The sequence below is a fragment of the Trachurus trachurus genome (assembly GCF_905171665.1).
Source record: "Trachurus trachurus genome assembly, chromosome: 8".
Taxonomy (NCBI): domain Eukaryota; kingdom Metazoa; phylum Chordata; class Actinopteri; order Carangiformes; family Carangidae; genus Trachurus; species Trachurus trachurus.
Window position 1 is genome coordinate 20,320,871 of NC_139905.1, and position 9,928 is coordinate 20,330,798.

Here is a 9,928-nt window from a genome sequence, read left to right on the forward strand (position 1 = left end):
CAATCTCCCTTTGAGATCAGGTTACCGCGGCTGATTCTAAGCACTGTGCTCTAATGCTAATAAAACACAGCAGTGATAATGCTGCACCGCCCGCAGATGCACACACACACACACACATTCACGCACATGCACGCCACGGTGTTCGTGCACAGTGAGAAGGCAATTCTTGAAACACTGGTGTGGAATCATTACTCGGAAAGAATAATGTGTATCATGCAGGTCAAGTCATTTGAGCTGTTTGTGGCGAGAGTTTAATTCAAAAGATGCTTCACCTCAATGTGAAAGTGACTGAAACGTAAAATAACACAATGTTAAATGGTTAAATAGACTTTTCTGGAATAAATTGTTAAATAATTTAATGACTTATGTTGTTTTTTATGGAGCAAACTTATCCTTCCATTCTTGCAATACTTTGCTCTCCTGTGATTAACTTTGTTCTGACTCAATGCTGACTGTACCAATCAGTGAGTAAACACTGTAGCTCTACCTGTAAGTTCATGTTATCATCAGGTTTTTCGTAGTTTCTGTTGTGACTGTTAACGTAAGGACATTTAAGACCTGGGATAACAGGGACAGGGGACACGGTGCTCCTAAATCAGGACGTCCTCTACTGTCGACCCCTCACTGCTCGGTGGAGCGTTCACAATCTTAACCCAGGACTTACATGACTTATCAAAGCATTTAGCTAATGAATCGGATCTGATAAGGAAAACAGGTTTTCTCTTTAGGCCTACTGAATGTCTGGACCCTGTGGTTTTTATTCCCCAGTTTTTGAAAAGCCTGAACTCTGTTTATGTAGTTAGATTTGTACATCACATTTTCAGTGAACTTGAACATGAATATGTGAATTATGTAAATGCAGTGTATTAATTGTAACTACTTGCTAACAAAGACCAGCATTATTGTTTTTATTTGCTTGGTCCGTCTTTTTGTCGTAATACAAACTTTAGTGTGGAAATAACTTATTAGTCCAAACATGCTAACATACTAAAATAAAATAAAAACTTACTTTATGAACAGGAATTCTGTTCACTTCTTAAGATATAAAATGTTTCTGAATCTGAAGTCTCCCGACCATCAAGCTTTAGCTCATAAAAGTCGAAAAGCAAAGACTCAGAACTCCCAGACTTCAACACTGTGTCCGTCACTGAACTATCCTATGTTTTTCCTCATCATTTCATCCTGCAGTTATATTCCACATTCACCTTTCCCCTCAAATGATTATGTGCATAATGATTTGGAGCTGGGACGGGGGACAGGCTCGTGATGTAACCTGGATGTAACGAGTGTGTGTGTGTGTGTGTGTGTGTGTGAGAGCTTGTTGGCAGGCGGCTCGCTGAGGGAGGAGGGCACGTCGGGCCCGCCTGTCCGTGGCTGCTCATCACTGTGATGGATACAGGAAGCACTTGGAGGGAGGATGATGAGGCCAAAAGTAGCAGCAGAGCAAGCAGTGGTGTGTGTGTGTGTGTATAATGCGTATAGTGTGTATAGTGCATTGTATTATTAGCTGAGGCAGGGCAGCTGGGGTTTGAAGTGCCTCACTGTAACTGTACCTATAGCAGCAGTTGCGCTCCTCTGGTATAAATAGTGCAGTGGGCATGTGGGCAGGCAGCTATGACACAATGGCAGAATTTCTGTGTTCTTTCAGGGAGGTTTGAGAATGTGACACCCTGCAGGCGAGGACCCCCTAGATGCTACAACCAGGCTTGAAGGTTACATCAAGGTGGGGATGTGTTTGTGGAGCATTTACATGCACTGTGGTAACCGGATCATTCCCCTGTTTGTCTGGTAATCTCCTCAAGGATGAAAGATTTGAAGAAAGGCTTCAACTGTTAAAGGAGCAGTTTGACATTTTATTTTGGATAATGAACAGATTCACTTATTCAGCTTTTTCCACTGATGAAGTCTGTTAATGTTTGCCATCTTTCATCGTCATCGGACTTTTTATGTATGGGCAGAGGGAACAAGTTGTAAACAATATAGCTATCACCTTTTAAACTATATATAGGTAACTTGTTAGCAAACCACTGCCTACAGTGATGGACTGGCCGTAGGACAATATGGGCAAATGCCACAACAGCCGTGTAATGATGCGGCTGCACAGCTCCCCTTATAATCAAAAACTTTCTTCCAGTCTGGGTTCGATTCCTCCTAGTGTGCAATTTTGGTGATAAATACATTTATTCTTTTCTCATCATCATTATGATCACTGCTGATTATACATACATACTATTATATATATCACAACTGGCAGAGCAATATTATCAATGATTTGAAGTTGGTCACATGATGAATCCAATATTTACTCTTTTTAGCTCCAATTTTGGTCTCAACCAACTTCTGACTCCTAATTTGCCAACAAAATCAAATATTTATTGCATCTATTAAATGTAAACATATTAAATATTGCCTTTCTAATCTGAAAAGTTATCATACATTTTCATGCGTAACTATATCTACAAGTTCACAAGTCACCATATTGATTAAAATATTCGCTATCTATCTCCCGTTAATAATTTGGAAATTTTTAAGATGAGAATCAAATAAAAAATTCACATCATCACACTACTTTTCTAATTGTAAACGTGGACTTAAATGTGAAACTGTGATCTTTTGTTATTCCTGGTCACATAATAATGAATAAACTTTGATGTCCTACCATCTCAACAATTTCTCGCCTCAAATCTCCCTGTCCTCTGTTTCACCAGCCCATGATTCTTGGCCTCTCCTCCACCTGCTTCACTATGCTGCCACGCGCCCTGAAGAAACTGCCCCTGGAAGTAAACCAAGGCCAGTTGCTCTCTTAAGTAAGTGTATCCCTGACAACATGAAGTGAGGACACACTCCAGCCTCTCGTGTTGCTCTGTTATGTCACCAAATCTCAGAGTGTGTGAGCCCCCCCTGATCCTTCCCCTTTGGTCCAAGGAGAAACTGGAAACTGATAAAGAGCCACTTCCTCATCGCAAGATCCTTTTCAGATCTGCAGTGAAGATGAGCCAACAAACACTCACACAAAAGCACGCTTACATACACACTGTGATCTGTGTTGTGGTTCTGTTTACAGAGGCCTGCCCAGTCTTTTATAAGACTTATGACCTAAATGAATGGCTTATTATTACTGGCTACCCTTCCTGTATTCTGTATATAAATCTCTATGGTTTATGAGTTGTTATGGCTGAGCAACAAGTGTGGAAACTAGACCAGGTTGGCTGTAATTTATTAAGCAGTCAAAGCATACTGGTAATAGGCAGGCACTATGAGCAAGTGTTTATTTTTATAATAATCATTATTGACTTCATATCACATACGTTTTAACAACAATATTATAGACTTAAGAAGTTAATAATAATACATTATAGTTTGTAATTGAAAATAATAGTGTATTATCAATGTGCATAATGATGTTAGCACTACTAAAACCTGGAATTTAATAATTGATTTGAATTACACATATGTAGAAATGCTACATTGTAGTGGAACTTACTGTAAAGGTTTGTTTGACTGTAACTGGTTTTTCCTCGATATGCTGTCACTGTGGGACTATAAATTGAATTTAAAGAATTACTATACATTGAGAAAACTTAGGGACATATCAATAAAAGGGTGATGAGATGACAAAAAAATGAATTTCCCTTTGGGGATTAATAAAGTAATTTGTATTAGATAGATAGATAGATAGATAGATAGATAGATAGATAGATAGATAGATAGATAGATAGATAGATAGATAGATAGATAGATAGATAGATAGATAGATAGATAGATAGATAGATAGATAGATAGTAAATCTTGGTGCTGCTCCGAGCCAACAATAGCATTAACAGCTGTTTAATTACCAATCTGGAGTAAACATTGTGAGTTCCAAAACACCAAAACTCTCCACATTTGGTGGCAGATGAAACACATGAAATAAGGGAATTTCAACCTACTGAATTTGCTCGATTGCTTCTCTGTATACCTTTTGTTGTGACTAACATGCAACACCATCATGTTGACTTTTACTTGCATTCATCTGTGCAGTGCAGTGCACTGAAGCAAAAATCACTTTCTAACATTTCATAATTTGCTCACATGTCTGAGCATTTCTTTGGTGAATGAATAAGTTTTAGTATTCCTGAACACACCGTATGGATCTGACTTCATTTCATAACAATCAGAAAATGTTTATGCTAATGAGACACTGGGCACATGTGCCCATTGTGTGCCCCTCTGCTCTGCAGTGATCGCTCCCTGGCAGGTTAGTTGGAGGAGTTTGGCATGCTTGGAGCTTCAGAGTATATTTAACCCTGTGGCTCCCCTGCCGGATGGCCCCGCCTTATACGGGCTTGAGCGCGGGCAGGCTGGGAATGACTTACTGCACAGGGTTGGAGAAACAGTAGCAATGACAGGATGATGAATGAGTGTTGACCAAGATGAAGGGACTTTACTATGAAAAGGTTCAGAGAGAGATGTGGAAGAGCTCAGTGACAATCAATATTTATTACCCACTTCCTTGTTTTTATTTTTTATTTTTATTGATCAGCTGTGACAGACACTTTGTTTGGATTGTCATTTCTTTAAGCAGTTTGTATGATGGAAACAGATTGAAAACATGTCAGCTTCTTGACAAAGTGCCAGGAAACATTGAGGGATGGTCCAGCTGCAGGTACAAATGACTTGCATTTGACTGGTGGCTTTCATCATCATCATCAGGCGGCAAACACAAGTCCTGCAGGCTGCGTTCAGAAAAACAAGTGTAACAGCAGCCATGTGAGAAAATACAGAAATGTGACCTTGCACAAGTGTCAACGTTTCTGAGTATGTCACAATATATTCAAGTGGGATTGTGAGACACAGACAGACAGACAGACAGACAGACAGACAGTGTATGGTATGAATCAGACAGGTGTGTGTGTGTGTGTGCGGGCATGCAAGAGAGAGTGCGCAGGCTAGGGTGTGTGTGTGTGTGACAGGTGCTTAGCTGGAATGGTGCTAAGCTTTAAGTGCTGTCCCAACCCAAACCCTATTCCTGGGGTACACACACACACACACACACACACACACACACACACACACACACACACACACACACACACACACACACACACACACACACACACACACACACACACACACACACACACACACACACACACACACACACGCCATTAGTAATCAACAATGGCCGAGTGGTATCATTGAATAATTATAACTACAGCAAAAAGTTGTTTTGCATGATAGTAATCCATGCAAACCCACATTCATATTTGTCAGGGCAACATGACTCAAACTGATCGTACATTAAACCCCTCCCTTCAACAGCAGCATCATCATAGCTTAGCAACTGTAACCAGGCACGCCAGCCCTGTCATCTTTCTTCTGATGTTGAAGTGGTGTATGTACGGCTCTTAACAACTCACTGGTGTCCAAAGACTCAGGACAGAGCACAGTGTGTCCAGCTCGTTACTCTCAGGTAACCTGACCCAGTGCAACTTCCAAGGACAAGGGACATTCAATGCTATATTATTTTGTGTGGGATTAGAGGCTAAGAAAGATCCATTGACAGCTATCATACCCACTGTTTGAACTATTAGCCCCCTGTTTGGAAACTCATCTCCATGCTGCTACAGCAGAGTTTCACCTAATGTCAGCGGATTGATTTGACGTGAGATAATTTTACATTAAAAATCCAACAAATTGTTAATGAATACAAGCAAATGTAACCTGTTGCCCTTGTCCAAGCTTGTAAACCATAAGCAATTATTGAAACATTCAGGGCTTTGGCAGCATAACATTTTGTTTAGGCTTTCCTAATAGAGAGTCTAGACTAAATAATAGAGACTTTTTTTTTTTTTTTTTTTAACAATGTCCTCTACACAGCTGGAAGCGAAGACACTTATTTTTTGGTTGAACACTTCGTTGCAGTAGGCTACTATGGGTAGTTTTTACTCATAATGCTAATTAGCTTAATTAACTAGCTTCAACTGTTGAAGTCTATGATCAGTTGTCTATCATGTGACATAATTTGAGCCAGAAAATATAGGAGTCACCAATTAAAAATGAGTAGCTTATCTCCTCCAAACCATTGCCTCTCAAATTAGCCAGCAACTCATTAACAGCAAAATGGAGAGCTGGCCAGGTGCAGCACTTCACCTTAAATTTTATAGAAATATCAACACAAACGTAAAAATATTAACGAATAATCTCTCAGTGCGTCTGATATTAGTGCCCTTACAATATCGTCATAGCCTACACAAATCATTTTAAAAAGTTCATACTCTGCCTGCAAAATGAATATACCATCCATGACAACATGACAACAGAACATTAAATTCTGTCTCATAAAAGCAGTTTCATGATCAGTTCTTGTTAATCAGTGATGAATGGCTCAAAGTGTGGATGTGCCTACTTATCAACCCACATCAAATTAAAAGTACCTCACTTGTGTCAGAGTGTGCATGCACAGACTCAAAAACAGGCATCTTCTTATTAATTCCTATCGCAGGTGTCAGTGTTGTGTTGAAGTTAATTTAGTGTGCGGGCAGATTGTAGCAGTCGGGGGATAGATGAGGGCAGGACTGCTGGATGTCGACCCCAGGGCCTATAAATCACCTGCAGTATGCGTGGAGCTCGATTACCGCTCCAGAGCTGGAACCAAAAGAGCCCAGTGCTGAAAGAGGAGCCAAGTAAATAATATAACACTGAGTCCATCACTGCTGCTCTGGAACAATTGTCTGTGGGAACCTGCAGTGGACACTCAGAGCTTTGAGAAGGTAAAACAGAGAGAAAGATTTTTTTATATAGGCTACAATTCATTTATCATCTTTTTTTTCAGAATTATCTTTCTGCCTTTTGTGGTTACTTTATTTCAGTAGTTTTGGGTTAAAGTCTAGTTTATTTATTATTTATTTTTAATGTAATATGTTGTTAACATGTTCATACTGTCTTTAATAGTCTGGAAAGTGAATGTAATTGACGGTGTAAGGGGTCATGGCTACAAAGGACTGCAAAAATAGTTAGCTGAACAGAAGGTCCCATTTCTCCAGCGCCAGTTGACAACACTTCCTATTAATAGTGAGGATTGTCCTTGGGTATTTTTATAAAAGGAGATGGTGTGTGTGTGCGAATGTATGCGTGTGTGAGTGTGTGCATGAGGAAAGTAAGGCAGAAGGGGATGAAGCTTTCTCAGAGAAGACAGATAGAAAAAAGCTCATATTACACACACTTCTTGGCTCATGTTTCAGACGCTGCTTTCACTCGTTGGCATGGAGCACTTTCCCCAAATCTTCTCCTCCATCCTTCATTATACACTTGATGTCACTTATTCCATGTCCTATCTCTGTCATTTTCTCCACTGTCCTCTCTCTCTCACACACACACACACACACACACACACACACACACACACACACACACACACACACACACACACACACACACACACACACACACATCCCTGATCTATTTTTAGCGTGCTGTGGGGTTTTAAGGTAGAGTTGTGCCGACCCCTTGTCTCACCCCAGCTACAGGCCTTACAAGGACCCCCCGGTGGACACGGTTGCCCGGCAACCAGCAGTGTTTGCACCTAAGCTGTGAAGGTCCAGCGAACGACCTGCACCTGCCCATCATCATCTTAATTATCAGTGTTACTGTACCATCCCCCGTCCTTCATAGCATCAGCATCTTCACTACGGTTCAATGTGCTAATGTAGAAAAGAGCAGAGATGTAAAGTTGTGCTCATTGTGACTTCAGCTCTTCAAACAGTAATAAGTTATATGTGTGTGTGTGTGTTTGTTTCATGGCTGCTGAAATGTGAGAAAGTTCGGAGCCAGCCGTAAAATGGAAGAATAATGAATGCATTTTTAAAAATATAAAAATATGCACTTAGTTGTAAGGTTTATATTGTTATACAATCAAATTTGATTCAGTGACATTTCACCTGGAGAAAACCATTACAGAGTGCAGATTAGTTCTCATAAACACACTGATTAAAAGTGGGAAATTAGATTGCTCATTTAAAAGAGGTCACAAATGATGCAGAAGAACCTGAGGTATCTTTTTTTATCCTCCCTTGTTAAAACCTGGTGAGTAGAAAATGTACATAACCTCAAACAGAGACTTAACAAACTCACCTTTTCTAACCCCACACTAAAAGATTTTTTTTCATTTTCATACTAGCCCTCAGATCCAACTAATGCCGACTCAAGTCAACCACTTGAGGTTATTTTTCAGATCAACATTTTGACAGTTATCCTCTCCATCAGCTGTAAACAGACTTTGAGTTCCCATTTAAACTTGTGCAGGGGCTCACCTTGATGATATCATCAAGGTATTGATTTTGGACTTGTAGAAAGTGTATTTTAAAGACCGGCACTGTGAAATTGAAAGACATAATCATTTATCTGACTGGACGGAGGGGTTGACATAACAAAAAATTAAATGGGTTGGATTACGGGAATTGTAGGATCCAGTGGTTTTGGAGCTTGGTAGCTTTTACGCAGAAGATCTCAGCCTCTATAGCGCAATCGCTTTGACCATTGTGTTTTAAACTCTGTATTTTCAATGGCTATCACAATGAAAGTAACACTAATCAAACTGAACTGATGTGAAATGCAGTGACTCTTTGGCATAACTATTACCATAACAAAAAAGCAAGACATTCATAGTATTGTATATGGTCAAATAAAGACATTAACATTTAATTGATTGAATTGAAGTATCAATCAGGGACTGTGGTTTTTGTCAGCAGGTATGTTTTTATATCTGCATCAATAACTATTAGATAAAAAAAAAAAAACTTTGCCTTTCTTGTTTACTAAAGGTGTATAATTGCTTTCTTTATTTAAATGATGATGTGTCATCATGTTCTCTACAATCACATTTGCAGTTGCATTTTTAATCACCATCTTTACAACTATTATCATAATCACACTACTGTTGTGCCTTTGCCAGGGTTCTCCTAATAGCTAATTACAAGAGCCAACATCATTATTATCATCTTTCTCTGCCATTTTACCCCATTTCACCCATCATGTCCATCAATGTCATGAAGTCCAATTAGGTTAATTACCCCACAGAGACACAGAGTGAACAGTACAGTGTGACAGTGAGCTGTGATAATGATGGCAGAGCTGGAAGGAGGGAGGAGGGAGGGGGGCAGAAAGATGGAGGCCATTAGTAAGAGACAGCTGCTGGAGACAGAGTGGCGTGTTGGGGGACAGAAGAGGAACACACACACTACTGAAAAAATGAACCCAGTGACAAATAAATATCAACACAGTCTGAGGGCAAACAGTGGGATCGAATAAAGAAAGTGACTATAGCTCAACAATTTGTTGGGGACAGAATGGATGTAATGTCAAAATGGGAGGACACTGCTTGACAAGGAAACAGCAGGCTGATATTTATATATTTTTAGGGTCAGATTAACAAAAATGTTCCAGTCTCAGAGATGCAAAGTATTTTTTTTTTTTACAAACTGGACAACTCTGATTGTTCTGTCCACGTCTCTCAGAGTTGGAAGATATGCATACTACTTCTGCTGTAGTTAAGTATATCATTTGTTCTATGGGATGAAAATATGTCGCACTTCTCAGATCTCAGATCAGTAAAACCACATCAATGTGTTGCCTCTGACAGATGAGTCCACAAGTTCGACCAGAGAGCAGCAGTGCACAGTGAGTCAACTATGACTTACCAAACTTGTTAGCACAGAGTTGCTTATTTCCACGTTGAGCAGAGACAGAGCAACATTATCTTTCATCTGGAGTCATCACCATTCATTTCTGCTGTAAACAGCTGCTTTCTGGGGCCGATAATGAATATACAAGCGAAGATAGTGAACCAGAACAGAAAATGAAAAACAATGAAGCTGAAAGATGGTATCAAGCGTCATAAAATTGAAGGGAACTGCAGAGTCGTGTAGTAATTAGATAATTGAATCTTGGT